Below are 17,400 nucleotides of genomic sequence, written 5' to 3'. Positions count from 1 at the left end.
GCAAGAGTGCAAAAAGCATTGGAATGACCTCAAACACAGCGCTAAGGCTAAGCGTGCCTCAAATTACAACTTGACTCTGGTGACTGGCAGTGGGACTGCACCTGAGGAGGAAGACCTCACTCCGAATGAGTCACTCGTTGCGGAGTTCATACCATCTGAATCAGTCGAAGGAGTGGGAGAGATGTCGGACTTTGATGCCCAGTCCAGTGAGTGTTGCTGCGTGTCTGTTGTGGACATGTGTGTTTCACGTGTGTGATGTGTTGTGCATGACTGCCACTACATGTCACGTGTACATGGTTCTGATGTGCAAGTAATGCAATGCTTCCCTGATGCATGTCTGCTCTTCTGGATGGTGGATATGTGGAGCGGACGGGGACTGTCCGCATCACCACTATTGCACCCTACTCACATGCTGGTCACCAGGATGCCCCTCAAGTCCATGTTCCAGCTCACTGGCCCTTCATCATGTAGCATGGGGTGACCTTCCTCTCAGCCCAGGGACTATGTCATAGCATGACTGACGTGCATGTGTCCTGTGCCTGCATGCGGGTCCTCCATGTAGGCATGCTCCCTTGCCCCTCCACCACCTCTCTGCACCCCAATACCACCTTAACACTGGTATGCTTAAATTTTGCCATTGAGTACTTCCCTGTTCATACGTCCTGTGTACATGCTGAATTCCAGCAGCCAATCTGCCAGACATATGCTGTGTGGTACATCCTTTGTACTTGATGAAGAGGTGTCTCACTTGGACTGTGCAGAGGTCCGATGCCCAGCAGGGACATGAGTGCCCATTCATGTTCCATTTGAATTCCACTCATGCCCCTATGTGTCCTTGACTGGATGATCATTGTGGTAGGAGTCCAGGGGGACCTACATTGCATGGCATTTCATCAGCCTTCCCATTTCCACTGTGGCTCAGTCCTGCGTCACACACATGTTTAGGGTGTGACGGTCTGTGTGGGTCACAGGCCTCAGCCTGTTTAATGGCCAATGACTCTGTCCAACTGGTGTAGGGTCTTCTTCAGACGTGGGTGTACTCCAAAGGTTTCATCATGTGTCCTGCTTACTGTCCCATCAACATTTGCTGTGTTGTCACTTGACTCACATGATGCAGTTGATGCTAGTCAACACTGTCTGTCAATACACAGGTGTATGTTCAGCCTTTTGATACCATGCTAGGCATCCCTGCATTTGCACTTGTGGGGAGGGGTGGTTTACTAGTAGACATGCTACCCATTGAAAGCACATTGCACGTGATGCCTGAAGTTGACCTTGCACTTTCTTCACATTTTCGGACACACATCATGAAGATCTTGTGCATGTAGATAGTGAGTAACGTACATATTTGCTGCACTGCATCGACCCACTTCAGTGCAAACTGACACCTTTTGACATGCCTAATCACAGAAGCAATTTCAAGTTGACCCAGCATGCATGGCAGGTTCTATTTTGTGTGTGACATGTCTGCTTGATGTGTTTGGTGTCTGTGTGTGTGTGTTGTGTGCTTCTAACGTGTAGTGACCTTTTTTCTCTCTACTTTTCAGATGATGACACAATGGAGCCAGAGGATGGTGTTGCACAAGTGGGGGTCGTGGGGTGGTAGGCCACGAAAAACCACATGTGCTACAGTCCATCTTGTCTCTAGCTGGCAATGAGTCCAGCCCTGATGACCACTCTGACGTCCATGTCGAGATGGATGAGCATCAGGTCCATATGTGTCACCCGCAGGCGTTCCGACTGGTGGTTTCTTCCGCGCTGGGTTTTGGGACATAGGTACGGGAGGTACTAGTCCCTCCTTTGTGTCCGTTACTTTTTCCTCCTTGTAGCGCGGGCCGCTGGGAGTATATCTACTCTCCCAGCCCAGCGGTCCCTGCGTTGCAACTTTCCTTTGGAAGCTCTCGCTCTTCCGGGTTTCTTCACTCCTGCCTCGCTCTGTCCAGGCTCCAGTCACTCGCGCCCTACAGCGAGCGTTCTTCTTACTTTCTCTTCCCTCCAGTTTTCTCTGCTGCCGCCACGCCTCGGCGGTTTTTGTTTCTCTTTTCTTGCGGCCCCATCCCCGCGGATAGGCGCAGCCCCTTTTCCCTGCGCTTTTCTTTTCTTTTCTCTCTCCGCTATTTGCCTGGCGCCTTTCTCCCTTGCTTACCTCTCCTCCGGTCCTGGCCCCCCTTGCAGGCCTTGGCTGGTGGAAGTTCCGGCTCCCACGACAGGATTCCCCTGTTCCACTGCAGTGTTACCTTCAGTTACACATACGGATCCAGTCTACTATCTACCTCCTACCCATCTGAAAGTCTACTTTTCTGCTGGAACTACGTCTTCCGGGCTACAGACCAGAGGAGTCCAAGGGTTTTTCCCCATTTGGGGTTTTTTCCCCTATTTCGGCTTGGTTCCGGAAGGGAGGTCCTCGGACAGCTGTTCTCTTCAGCGGTCACGGTGGCCTCCCTCCGTGACAAGCAAGCTCATCGGAAAAAGGAGAAGGATTATCTACTCCGACGGCGTCTGCAGGACCCCGACAGCGATTCCGGCGGTTCAGGTGAAGAGAGTTCGACAGAAGGGGGAGAAAAAGGAGACCAGGCACTTAAACTGTCACAGATTGCAACGCCAAAGAAAGACACCATGTCAGCCGAAGGGCAAGTGCAAGAACTTTGGAAGGCAATTCAAGCTATGTCTCAGGAACTTCAGGGAGTCAAAGCTGAGAACGCCCTCCTTAGACAAATGGTATCTGCCCGGAACCTCCTCCTCCAGAATTACCGCCTACAACACTATCCTCGGAAAAATTTGATGGTGCCCCCAAGAAAGTGAAGGAATTCCTAGAGGCGTGTACCATCTACTTTACTTTCCGACCCCGCACTTTCTCTACAGACCAAGCGAAGGTCGGCTTCCTAATCCTGAACATGACAGGCAACGCTCTGACCTGGGCCACTCCCCTAGTCACAAGCAACAATGCCATTCTCCAAGATTACGCAGCGTTCCAAAATTCTCTGAGACAGACTTGCGAACGCCCAGAGTTGTCATTTACTGCTTCTGAAGAGTTGTTGGATGTAAAGCAAGGTTCTTTGGACGTCCTGTCGTATATCTCTGCTTTCAAAACAGTAGCCTCTGGTGCAGGCTCGCCAGAACCGGCACAGTATGCCATTTTCAGGAGGGGCCTAAAAGAGGAGATTAAGGATGAGTTAGCCAGATCTACTCGCTCGCCTACTTTCTAGGACCTGCTAACTGCGGCACTACATATCGAGTATCGCCTACAGGAAAGGAAGATGGAAAGACGCAAACAACGAGGCTCAGGATTCCTCCCGGATTCTCAGACATACTCTCCCCCTAGTCGTTCTCCCGCTGCCGCTTCAGAGGAACCGATGCAGATTGGCTTCACAAGAGCACCTCTGACTGCTGCCGAAAGATGGCGAAGAAGAGAAAAAGGACTTTGCGCTTACTGTGGGTCGGATCAACACCTTCTAAAGGACTGCACAGAACTGCCTAACAAGAGGCAGGGAAACGATCACCCTCGGCATCAATAGGGACTAGTGTCCGGGGGTTTCCAGTTTTGTCTACTCGTCCCTATGTTTCTCTAACTGTTTCTTCTTCCAACTCCAAGGAAGATTCCAGACTCATGGTAGTTTCGGCTATCATCATGATAGAAGGCGAGAAGGTGGAGACTCTTGCGTTATTGGACTGCGGAGCAGCAGGAAACTTCGTTGATACCCTATGGGCCGATAAGGTCGGTCTACGCAGGATACCCCGGAACGAAGGTCAGAAGATAGAAGGAGTCGACGGCTCTCCACTATCATCCGGACTCATCACCCATACCACTGAAGAGCTATCCTTAACAGTGTTTCAGCATTCGGAAGTAATAAGGTTCGACATCATCCGGGCTGCACATTTTCCAATTATTTTGGGGATCACATGGCTTCGCAGACACAATCCCCAAATCGATTGGACTAATAACCAGCTGAGTTTCTGTTCTACATACTGCACCGAACACTGTCTTCCACCGAAGAGTCAGAAGGCCCCTCAATCTATTACGACTCACACCTCCAACTGTGTGGGGGTTTTTGCACTACCCAGTTTTTGTTTGAAATACTCCGAAGTATTCCAAGAAAGCCTTCACTCCAAACTGCCACCCCACCGGCCCGAGGACTGTACCATAGATCTGGTACCCAATGCACTAGTTCCCTTCGGCAGAATGTTCTCTTTAACACTTACGGAGAAGCTTGTGTTACGTAACTATTTGGACACAAATATGGTGAATGGGCTGATTCAGCCTTCGAAATCCCCTGCAGGGGCTCTCTTATTTTTCATCAAGAAAAGGGATTCCACTGAACTTAGACCCTGTATAGACTACAGAGGCCTAAATAAGGTGACTATCCGAGATCGTTATCCCATGCCATTGATCTCCGATATCATCGAGGCTGTACAAGGAGCCAGAATTTTTACCAAACTCGACCTCAGAAACGCAAACCATTTGCTCAGAATCTCCAAGGGTGACGAATGGAAGACGGCATTCCGCACTCCGTTCGGCCTGTACGAGTATAAGGTGATGCCATTTGGACTGGTTAACGCTCCTGCAGTGTTCCAAAGATTTATGGACAGAATGTTTTCCGACATGCTTTCCACTTCTGTCATCATCTATTTGGATGATATCTTGGTCTACTCCTCAAACTTACAGGAACACATTGTTCATGTCACTCAAGTTCTTGAACGTCTACAGAAGAACGAGCTATTGTTTAAAGCCGAGAAGTGCAAATTTGCGGTACCTTCTGTGCAGTATCTGGGTTACAAGTTATCAGAAGAGGGAATAGACATGGATCAAAGGAAGGTGCAGGCCATTCTTGAATGGCCCGCCTCCACTTCTGTCCGAGAGGTGCAGAGGTTCCTGGGACTCTCCAACTATTACCGAAGGTTCATCCCCAACTTCTCGGAAGTGGTGTACCCCATCACTCGCCTACTCAAGAAAGAGGCCTTGCCGTTCCGCTGGTCAACCGATACCGAGAACAGTTTCAAGTTGCTCAAACATCTCTTCTGCTCAGCTCCGATACTCCGACACCCGGACCAAACTCAGCCCTTCATCCTGAGACCGATGCCTCTGCAATTGCCATCGGAGCGGTACTACTTCAGGCTGTCGGTGGAGTGGAACATCCGGTAGCTTACTTATCTAAGACACTCTCACCCAGTCAATTGAATTATTCTGTCCTAGAAAAGGAGCTGTTGGCAATGAAATTGGCTTGCGACGAATGGCGCCATCTGCTCACGGGGGCCCGACATCCCTTCCTTATCAGGACTGACCACAAGAACCTGAAAGCCCTCCAGGAAATGGAGTGTTCTAATTCCAGGCAAGCACGTTGGGCCTATCTTTTCTCGCAATATGATTACCTGATTTCTTACATTCCTGGATCACTAAACCGTCTGGCAGACGCCCTATCCCGCAAGGACTCCAGCAAGGAAAGGGCTTTGTTATCCGCTGAACCTATGTTTCCTCGCAACCTGATATTGGCCCTCGTTAGCTCCTTCCTACAAGAGGTTAAAGCCGCTGTGGTTCAGGAACTTCCCCAATTACCACTACACTCCGACTCTCATTACCAGGAGAAGGACGGCTGGCTGTTCTTCAAGAAACGACTGTATGTTCCGGAAGGCATGCTGCGAAAGAAGATTCTGGATTGGTGTCACACTTCTCGCCTTGCAGGTCACCGTGGGGGAATCAACACCCTGGAGCTCATCTCGAGGAATTTTTCCTGGCCCACTGTGAGAAGAGATACCCTGAACTTTGTGAAGACCTGTCCTACTTGTGCTCGGTCTAAATATCCTACAGGGAAACCATTGGGATTACTCACCCAAGTTGAGATGCCTACTCGCCCCTGGGGGTTGGTTTCTACGGATTTCATTGTAGACCTACCGGTATCCGAATCCTGTACCTGCATCATGGTCACGGTGGATGCGTTCTCCAGGATGGCACATTTCTCTCCTCTTTCTGGTGTTCCTACAGCCACCAGGATGGCTGAAGTGTTTGCACGAGATATTTTCAGACTTCACGGTTTACCTGACAAGATCATCTCTGATCGGGGTAGTCAGTACACCTCGAGATTCTGGACAGCCCTGTGTACCCGATTGGGGATTGAGAGAGCACTCTCTTCGGGATTCCATCCCCAATCCAACTGGATAACGGAATGTCTGAACACTACTCTCGAACTATATCTGAGATGTTACGTCACTCAGCATCAAGACAATTGGGTTTCTCTACTGCCTACTGCAGAATTCTCGTATAACAATACCAGGCACGCTGCCATTGGTCTCTCGCCATTCTTCTGTACTTATGGGGTCCACCCTAAGTCCATTCTTCCTGAGGTTCCCAATTTCACCAACTCCCCAGCGGCCGAAGAGGTATTGGATCAGATCAAAGATGCCCATGCCACGGCATTGCGGAGTTTAGTGAACAGCAGGAGACGATCGAAGATCGGAGCAGATAAACACCGCAAAGAATGTCCAGACTGGAAGCCAGGCGACAAGGTGTGGTTGTCCACTCGGTTTTTACCCAGATGGACAAGGCCCTCTAAACTCTCCCCTCGCTTTCTGGGTCCCTTTCCCATTCTTCTCAGGATCAATCCTGTGGCTTACCGTCTCCGGCTGCCTCCTTCTCTAAATTGCATTCACCCTGTATTCCATTCGTCTCTCTTAAAACCTTTCTATTCTGATTCTCATCACAGACCAGTGCCCAGACACATTCCCTCACAGACACCCAATCAACAGAATTTGAGGTCTCCAACATTAGAGACTCTAGGTTCTACTGAGGAAGGTTGGAATACCTTTTCTCCTGGAAGGGTTATCCGGAGTCGGAGGACTCTTGGGAACCTGCTTCTCAGGTGCATGCTCCTCGCTTGCTCGCCAGGTTCCACCGCCTGCACCCGGGGAAACCTGGTGTGGTGTGGACTGGAAGGGGGCATACTGTCACCCGCAGGCGTTCTGACTGGCGGTTTCTTCCGCGCTGGGTTTTGGGACATAGGTACGGGAGGTACTAGTCCCTCCTTTGTGTCCGTTACTTTTTCCTCCTTGTAGCGCGGGGCCGCTGGGAGTATATCTACTCTCCCGGCCCAGCGGTCCCTGCGTTGCAACTTTCCTTTGGAAGCTCTCGCTCTTCCGGGTTTCTTCGCTCCTGCCTCGCTCTGTCCAGGCTCCAGTCACTCGCGCTCTACAGCGAGCGTTCGTCTTACTTTCTCTTCCCTCCAGTTTTCTCTGCTGCCGCCGCGCCTCAGCGGTTTCTGTTTCTCTTTTCTTGCGGCCCCATCCCCGCGGATAGGCGCCGCCCCTTTTCCCTGCGCTTTTCTTTTCTTTTCTCTCTCCGCTATTTGCCTGGCGCCTTTCTCCCTTGCTTACCTCTCCTCCAGTCCTGGCCCCCCTTGCAGGCCTTGGCTGGTGGAAGTTCCGGCTCCCACGACAGGATTCCCCTGTTCCACTGCAGTGTTACCTTCAGTCACACATACGGATCCAGTCTACTATCTACCTCCTACCCATCTGAAAGTCTACTTTTCTGCTGGAACTACGTCTTCCGGGCTACAGACCAGAGGAGTCCAAGGGTTTTTCCCCATTTGGGGTTTTTTCCCCTATTTCGGCTTGGTTCCGGAAGGGAGGTCCTCGGACAGCTGTTCTCTTCAGCGGTCACGGTGGCCTCCCTCCGTGACAAGCAAGCTCATCGGAAAAAGGAGAAGGATTATCTACTCCGACGGCGTCTGCAGGACCCCGACAGCGATTCCGGCGGCTCAGGTGAGGAGAGTTCGACAGAAGGGGGAGAAAAAGGAGACCAGGCACTTAAACTGTCACAGATTGCAACGCCAAAGAAAGACACCATGTCAGCCGAAGGGCAAGTGCAAGAACTTTGGAAGGCAATTCAAGCTATGTCTCAGGAACTTCAGGGAGTCAAAGCTGAGAACGCCCTCCTTAGACAAATGGTATCTGCCCGGGAACCTCCTCCTCCAGAATTACCGCCTACAACACTATCCTCGGGAAAATTTGATGGTGCCCCCAAGAAAGTGAAGGAATTCCTAGAGGCGTGTACCGTCTACTTTACTTTCCGACCCCGCACTTTCTCTACAGACCAAGCGAAGGTCGGCTTCCTAATCCTGAACATGACAGACAACGCTCTGACCTGGGCCACTCCCCTAGTCACAAGCAACAATGCCATTCTCCAAGATTACGCAGCGTTCCAAAATTCTCTGAGACAGACTTTCGAACGCCCAGAGTTGTCATTTACTGCTTCTGAAGAGTTGTTGGATGTAAAGCAAGGTTCCTTGGACGTCCTGTCGTATATCTCTGCTTTCAAAACAGTAGCCTCTGGTGCAGGCTGGCCAGAACCGGCACAGTATACCATTTTCAGGAGGGGCCTAAAAGAGGAGATTAAGGATGAGTTAGCCAGATCTACTCGCTCACCTACTTTCTAGGACCTGCTAACTGCGGCACTACATATCGAGTATCACCCACAGGAAAGGAAGATGGAAAGACGCAAACAACGAGGCTCAGGATTCCTCCCGGATTCTCGGACATACTCTCCCCCTAGTGGTTCTCCCGCTGCCGCTTCAGAGGAACCGATGCAGATTGGCTTCACAAGAGCACCTCTGACTGCTGCCGAAAGACGGCGAAGAAGAGAAAAAGGACTTTGCGCTTACTGTGGGTCGGATCAACACCTTCTAAAGGACTGCACATAACTGCCTAACAAGAGGCAGGGAAACGATCACCCTCGGCATCAATAGGGACTAGTGTCCAGGGGTTTCCAGTTCTGTCTACTCGTCCCTATGTTTCTCTAACTGTTTCTTCTTCCAACTCCAAGGAAGATTCCAGACTCATGGTAGTTTCGGCTATCATCATGATAGAAGGCGAGAAGGTGGAAACTCTCGCGTTATTGGACTGCGGAGCAGCAGGAAACTTCGTTGATACCCTATGGGCCGATAAGGTCGGTCTACGCAGGATACCCCGGAAGGCTGGTCAGAAGATAGAAGGAGTCGACGGCTCTCCACTATCATCCGGACTCATCACCCATACCACTGAAGAGCTATCCTTAACAGTGTTTCAGCATTCGGAAGTAATAAGGTTCGACATCATCCGGGCTGCACATTTTCCAATTATTTTGGGGATCACATGGCTTCGCAGACACAATCCCCAAATCGATTGGACTAATAACCAGCTGAGTTTCTGTTCTACATACTGCACCGAACACTGTCTTCCACCGAAGAGTCAGAAGGCCCCTCAATCTATTACGGCTCACACCTCCAACTGTGTGGGGGTTTTTGCACTACCCAGTTTTTGTTTGAAATACTCCGAAGTATTCCAAGAAAGCCTTCACTCCAAACTGCCACGCCACCGGCCCGAGGACTGTACCATAGATCTGGTACCCAATGCACTAGTTCCCTTCGGCAGAATGTTCTCTTTAACACTTACGGAGAAGCTTGTGTTACGTAACTATTTGGACACAAATATGGTGAATGGGCTGATTCAGCCTTCGAAATCCCCTGCAGGGGCTCCCTTATTTTTCATCAAGAAAAGGGATTCCACTGAACTTAGACCCTGTATAGACTACAGAGGCCTAAATAAGGTGACTATCCGAGATCGTTATCCCATGCCATTGATCTCCGATATCATCGAGGCTGTACAAGGAGCCAGAATTTTTACCAAACTCGACCTCAGAAACGCATACCATCTGCTCAGAATCTCCAAGGGTGATGAATGGAAGACGGCATTTCGCACTCCATTCGGCCTGTACGAGTATAAGGTGATGCCATTTGGACTGGTTAACGCTCCTGCAGTGTTCCAAAGATTTATGGACAGAATGTTTTCCGACATGCTTTCCACTTCTGTCATCATCTATTTGGATGATATCTTGGTCTACTCCTCAAACTTACAGGAACACATCGTTCATGTCACTCAAGTTCTTGAACGTCTACAGAAGAACGAGCTATTGGTTAAAGCCGAGAAGTGCAAATTTGCGGTACCTTCTGTGCAGTATCTGGGTTACAAGTTATCAGAAGAGGGAATAGACATGGATCAAAGGAAGGTGCAGGCCATTCTTGAATGGCCCGCCCCCACTTCTGTCCGAGAGGTGCAGAGGTTCCTGGGACTCTCCAACTATTACCGAAGGTTCATCCCCAACTTCTCGGAAGTGGTGTACCCCATCACTCGCCTACTCAAGAAAGAGGCCTTGCCGTTCCGCTGGTCAACCGATACCGAGAACAGTTTCAAGTTGCTCAAACATCTCTTCTGCTCAGCTCCGATACTCCGACACCCGGACCAAACTCAGCCCTTCATCCTGAGACCGATGCCTCTGCAATTGCCATCGGAGCGGTACTACTTCAGGCTGTCGGTGGAGTGGAACATCCGGTAGCTTACTTATCTAAGACACTCTCACCCAGTCAATTGAATTATTCTGTCCTAGAAAAGGAGCTGTTGGCAATGAAATTGGCTTGCGACGAATGGCGCCATCTGCTCACGGGGGCCCGACATCCCTTCCTTATCAGGGCTGACCACAAGAACCTGAAAGCCCTCCAGGAAATGGAGTGTTCTAATTCCAGGCAAGCACGTTGGGCCTATCTTTTCTCGCAATATGATTAGCTGATTTCTTACATTCCTGGATCACTAAACCGTCTGGCAGACGCCCTATCCCGCAAGGACTCCAGCAAGGAAAGGGCTTTGTTATCCGCTGAACCTATGTTTCCTCGCAACCCGATATTGGCCCTCGTTAGCTCCTTCCTACAAGAGGTTAAAGCCGCTGTGGTTCAGGAACTTCCCCAATTACCACTACACTCCGACTCTCATTACCAGGAGAAGGACGGCTGGCTGTTCTTCAAGAAACGACTGTATGTTCCGGAAGGCATGCTGCAAAAGAAGATTCTGGATTGGTGTCACACTTCTCGCCTTGCAGGTCACCGTGGGGGAATCAACACCCTGGAGCTCATCTCGAGGAATTTTTCCTGGCCCACTGTGAGAAGAGATACCCTGAACTTTGTGAAGACCTGTCCTACTTGTGCTCAGTCTAAATATCCTACAGGGAAACCGTTGGGATTACTCACCCAAGTTGAGATGCCTACTCGCCCCTGGGGGTTGGTTTCTACGGATTTCATTGTAGACCTACCGGTATCCGAATCCTGTACCTGCATCATGGTCACGGTGGATGCGTTCTCCAGGATGGCACATTTCTCTCCTCTTTCTGGTGTTCCTACAGCCACCAGGATGGCTGAAGTGTTTGCACGAGATATTTTCAGACCTCACGGTTTACCTGACAAGATCATCTCTGATCGGGGTAGTCAGTACACCTCGAGATTCTGGACAGCCCTGTGTACCCGATTGGGGATTGAGAGAGCACTCTCTTCGGGATTCCATCCCCAATCCAACGGGATAACGGAACGTCTGAACGCTACTCTCGAACTATATCTGAGATGTTACGTCACTCAGCATCAAGACAATTGGGTTTCTCTACTGCCTACAGCAGAATTCTCGTATAACAATACCAGGCACGCTGCCATTGGTCTCTCGCCATTCTTCTGTACTTATGGGGTCCACCCTAAGTCCATTCTTCCTGAGGTTCCCAATTTCACCAACTCCCCAGCGGCCGAAGAGGTATTGGATCAGATCAAAGATGCCCATGCCACGGCATTGCGGAGTTTAGTGAACAGCAGGAGACGATCGAAGATCGGAGCAGATAAACACCGCAAAGAATGTCCAGACTGGAAGCCAGGCGACAAGGTGTGGTTGTCCACTCGGTTTTTACCCAGATGGACAAGGCCCTCTAAACTCTCCCCTCGCTTTCTGGGTCCCTTTCCCATTCTTCTCAGGATCAATCCTGTGGCTTACCGTCTCCGGCTGCCTCCTTCTCTAAATCGCATTCACCCTGTATTCCATTCGTCTCTCTTAAAACCTTTCTATTCTGATTCTCATCACAGACCAGTGCCCAGACACATTCCCTCACAGACACCCAATCAAGCAGAATTTGAGGTCTCCAACATTAGAGACTCTAGGTTCTACCGAGGAAGGTTGGAATACCTTTTGACCTGGAAGGGTTATCCGGAGTCGGAGGACTCTTGGGAACCTGCTTCTCAGGTGCATGCTCCTCGCTTGCTCGCCAGGTTCCACCGCCTGCACCCGGGGAAACCTGGTGTGGTGCGGACTGGAAGGGGGCATACTGTCACCCGCAGGCGTTCCGACTGGCGGTTTCTTCCGCGCTGGGTTTTGGGACATAGGTACGGGAGGTACTAGTCCCTCCTTTGTGTCCGTTACTTTTTCCTCCTTGTAGCGCGGGGCCGCTGGGAGTATATCTACTCTCCCGGCCCAGCGGTCCCTGCGTTGCAACTTTCCTTTGGAAGCTCTCGCTCTTCCAGGTTTCTTCGCTCCTGCCTCGCTCTGTCCAGGCTCCAGTCACTCGCGCCCTACAGCGAGCGTTCCTCTTACTTTCTCTTCCCTCCAGTTTTCTCTGCTGCTGCCGCGCCTCGGCGGTTTCTGTTTCTCTTTTCTTGCGGCCCCATCCCCGCGGATCGGCGCCGCCCCTTTTCCCTGCGCTTTTCTTTTCTTTTCTCTCTCCGCTATTTGCCTGGCGCCTTTCTCCCTTGCTTACCTCTCCTCCGGTCCTGGCCCCCCTTGCAGGCCTTGGCTGGTGGAAGTTCCGGCTCCCACGACAGGATTCCCCTGTTCCACTGCAGTGTTACCTTCAGTTACACATACGGATCCAGTCTACTATCTACCTCCTACCCATCTGAAAGTCTACTTTTCGGCTGGAACTACGTCTTCCGGGCTACAGACCAGAGGAGTCCAAGGGTTTTTCCCCTTTCGGGGTTTTTTCCCCTATTTCGGCTTGGTTCCGGAAGGGAGGTCCTCGGACAACTGTTCTCTTCAGCGGTCACGGTGGCCTCCCTCTGTGACAAGCAAGCTCATCGGAAAAAGGAGAAGGATTATCTACTCCGACGGCGTCTGCAGGACCCCGACAGCGATTCCGGCGGTTCAGGTGAGGAGAGTTCGACAGAAGGGGGAGAAAAAGGAGACCAGGCACTTAAACTGTCACAATATGTCAGGGGTGAGTGATTCTGATGTGGACACTCCTCTGTCCGCGACACCTGCACTGAGGGGTCAGACAGTCTTAGAACCTTTGCCTGTGGTGGATCGGGATGCAGGGTCACCCTCCACACCAGTCACTGATGTGCCTGGGCCATCACGTTGACAGGGGCATGCAGTCGTGCAGCCGCGAGCAGTGCCAATACAATGAGGACACCCAGTCCTTGGGTCCCGCAGGGGTCAAGCCCAGCAATGCAGTCACCGTTCGCAACCGCAGTATACTGAGTGGGAGCATGACACGACTGCCAATTCTGAACGGCAGGGGGCAACAATGGAGAACATCGCTGAGAGCATGGATCGTGTGGCCCAATCCGTGCTCCCCCCTGCTAGGCAGGTGCTTCTGCAGCAGCAGACGGCACGGTCCAAGGCCCGCTCGCTCAGGTTGGGCATGGCAGCCTCAGACAGGGCACTCCAGGCTGAAATGTCTCTGCGTAAAGCAATTGCTGCTCATGCAGAGGCACACATGGAGGCCCTGAGGCAAGAGTATGCTTCCCTCAGATCCACTCTGGGTGTCCTTCTGATGTCCCAGAGGAGAGGTTTGCGCAGCTTGAGCGTACCATCTCGGCTAGGCTACATGCTTGCCGGGAAATGCAGCAGCTGTCTAGCCAGGCCTTGCAGGATGAACTCCGTGTTACACGTGCTACCTTGCAAGAGGAAGCACGTGTATCACGGGAGGTTCTGCATGCAGACCTACGTGTGATTGCCGCACAGAACCAGGCTCACCTGTCCGGCAGACCTGCTGGTGATGAGGGGCAAGCTGTGGCTAGGCGTGGTCAGGCTCCTGTGCCACGTCCTCCTTTCCAGGAAGAGCCAGACTCGGACGATAATCTATCTCCCACATAGTTCGGGCTTTGCAGGCGTTTAGCCCATGGAGGTTTCTTTTTTCCTCAACATCATCGCATGTGGGTATTGAGCAGCACCCTGTACCTCCCCCCTCCTGGGTGCCTCCCCTCCCGGTCGTATTTGGCCAGTTTTGATTTTTCTTTTAGTTTAGTTAGTTTAGTTTCATTTTGATAGTTAGTTTAAATAGGTAATGTAGGTTTGTCATAGCTAGTGTAATTAGTTAATATAGTTTGAAATTGTTTGCCTATTGTGCTTTCATGTGACAGTGTGGTGCTTTGTGGCTTTTGAGAGCATCCACTGTCTGTTCCAGCTGGGCCCTTCAAGCTTGTCTTGTGTATGTGTTTGCAGCTTGGGGTTCTTGACTTCAATATGCCACTCCTGCTTCCCTTATCCATGGGCTCGCAAGGATGGTTCGGAGTAACAGCCTATTACACAAGGGCTCTGGACTGTCATATCTGTGGCAGGTCTGCTGCTGTGAAACTTTTGTTAACACCCCTAGTGGGGATGATAGGGGTGTTATTGACCACTGTTCTTCATTCGCTAGATGGGGGATTTCATGATTGATGTGTACATTCATTGATATTCATTGTGTAGTATGTTTATTATCTATACTGTACATGTGCTTGTTGCAATTCATGGCGTAGATGAAGCATTAATCATGTGTTTCATGCCCTTTCTGCAGGTGGAAGAGCCTCCAGACCACCTTTGGCAGCAGACATGGGCCATTGCACGTCTGGAACCTGGACACGTTTGGTGGTGCCGACATGTGCATGTGTGCGCAAGCAGAGGCCCAGGGATTGCGCTCATACATCCAAAAACAGCTGACGTATTTCAAGGGACTCCAGGCAAGGTGAGCAGGACAGGGGGGCCACAACTCAGCAGACCTTCCACCTGGCCAGTTGCACATGCATGCTTAGTAGCAGCACTGACGGTGAGCTTGGACAAATATTGGTGTTGAAGCGCACAATACAGCTGAGATGCATTGGTGGACTAATGGCTAGTTGATGGGAAAGTTGTCTGGGGCACCTGCAGGGCCAGTGGCACATACCCTCTGGTCCACCCTGGTCCATTGAGGCACTTGTATTAGCCATGTAGCATTCCAAGACAAGGAAAGAAGCAGCTCACAGGGACAGACAGCAAGGGACAGACTCATGTGCAGGTAATTTCATTAACATGTAGAATTTGACACATGCACTACCTACTTTTTTGGGTCATGGTGGAACACAACTTGTTCTGAAGTCATTCCTTGCTATGTGCGTCTGTCTGCTTACCCAGGGAACATTACATGTTGTGTGATTTGTGACACATTGGTCTTCCATTTGCAACGCACCCAGCGGTACATGACTTACTGCATTGACTGTGTATGAACCATCACAGGGGTAATGTTGCGTATGGGTGTGAAGCATCCACACCAGATTGTTTGTTTGTAGAGTACTTTGTTACTTTGGGGCATATATGGTGGTGTGTTTGTGTGTTATAGGCATGCACAGATTAGTAACTGTGGCTCTCTTTGCAGCATTAAACTGCTCCTGCTACCGGACCTGAGAGTGTGCAGGCAGAAGGCCAGCACTCACCCCAGAGATAAGTTTCTGTTTGTCTTCCATTTGAGTAATTTTTACTATGTGCATGATGATCAGGTTTGGTGTACTTGTGTATGTGTTAATGTGAGTGGTACAGTTTTGTGCATTTCCTACTTTCCCATGTGAATCCTACTTCCCTCTTCTGCCCCTCATTCCAGTTATCCAGTATAGCAATGCCTGTCCCAACTGCATATCCCTGACCCTCCTTCCCCACCAGGGTCTCAGAGGCCTGTGTGAGTTTGACCTTGCAGGCACCCAGCCAAGGTTGGGGTGGTTGGTTCGTGCCACTCCTGCACCTGTACACAGGAGCAGTGACGGTAGACATCAGTTTGTGATGCATTATTCTGTGTTATGTACCACACATGGTACATATCCTGTTGTGAAATTGTTTTACTGTGCTACCTTGGTTGTTACGTCATTGTGGTAGTACTTTGGCTTTGTGACGTACTGCTACTGCAAGTCATCTACTGGAGGGTCTTCTGGTTTGTTTTGCTGCCTGCAGGCTTTTTGCTTGGCTTCTGTGTTGGCCTGCTTTGAGTTCTCTTTGATGTGGTGTTTTTCCAAGTCAAGGTGGCCTCTGAGGGTGCTGGACACTTTTTTCACACAAGGTGGGAGATGGTGACAAAGGGTAAGGGTGATCCTGTGGCCAGGTGAACTTCAAGGATGAAGGCTAGATAACCCAGGTGCAGTTGTTCAGTGGGTCATGGTGATTTATGAGGGGGGGGGGTGTTTTGTTGTTGACAGTTGCCTTGTCCTACAGTGTGATGCACGCCCTGACATTGTAATTGCAGTATCCTATGTACATGATGTATTCTGCTGATCAATGCCTGTTCATGTGTTGTGTTTACCTTTCAGGTGTGAGGGAATAGTTGTGGCTTGACATGCTGGGGTGTACACATGGTGAATGTTCACATGTGATGTGTAGAGGAAACTGATGGTCACTTGATTGCACATGCATATATTGAGTGCATGTCCCTACTGACCCACACACTCACTCTATGATCCACTACATGTACAACCACCCTTCCATGTCCACATGTACACTCTGTTTGCCTTCTGGTGCCTACTGTGTCCCTGCAGCACATGATCTATGACCAATTGTGGATCCTGTACATGCATAATTTGCTTTTTGATGTATTTTGTCGCTTGGATGTGATGCTCAGGGTGTGCGTCACACACAATGTCTATTCACTATGCTGTGCGCTGAGCAGTGTGTTGCATGAGGTTGGCACGGCACACAGAAGCTGCAGTGTTGATTTTGCAATGCACAATGTGCATGTAGACAGGCATTCATTGTTATGTTACAACTACAACTGTTGGAATGCATTTGGGTATGACTTCTTTTGGGTGGGAGGTTGTTGGTCAGTTATTTCATCTGATTTCATGTCCGGCATCATTGTGCGATGCCACTTTACATTTTTCACATGTCAATATGTACCCTATTTGTACTGTGTTGGTGCATGGCTATTGCTTGCCATGTCATGTTATGGTTTGGGAGGGTTTGGGTGACATAGCAGTGATAGTCATGCCCTGTTTTGCAGGTCTGTGTGATTCACACCTTGCACGTGTGCCTTTTGGTCACCCAGGATTGCTTATGTTTAAGTAGCTAGGGATGCACACAATGTGGCACTTGCATGGCAACATTCTCAGGGTGGTAATGTTGTGACAGTTGACTGTCTCTTTGTCATCATCGAATGTCACCTGGTATGTGCCAGGCCTGTTTGCACTCCGCAGGGGTGGGAGTTTAGGTGAAAAATGTGGCCACAAGCTGGGTCCGGGCTGCCTCGCCACGTGCCCTGTCCCCTCCCATGGGCAATGCCTGTGCCTGTGGTTGGGGATGTTGGGGGCACCACCATGTCCACCGGTACGCCCTGCCGTGTTGCAACATTGTGCAGGGCACATG

The sequence above is a fragment of the Ambystoma mexicanum genome, chromosome 12 (genome assembly GCF_040938575.1).
Source record: "Ambystoma mexicanum isolate Mex_15411 chromosome 12, UKY_AmexF1_1, whole genome shotgun sequence".
In the NCBI taxonomy this organism is placed as follows: Eukaryota; Metazoa; Chordata; class Amphibia; order Caudata; family Ambystomatidae; genus Ambystoma; species Ambystoma mexicanum.
Note: the sequence above shows the minus strand (reverse complement) of the source record.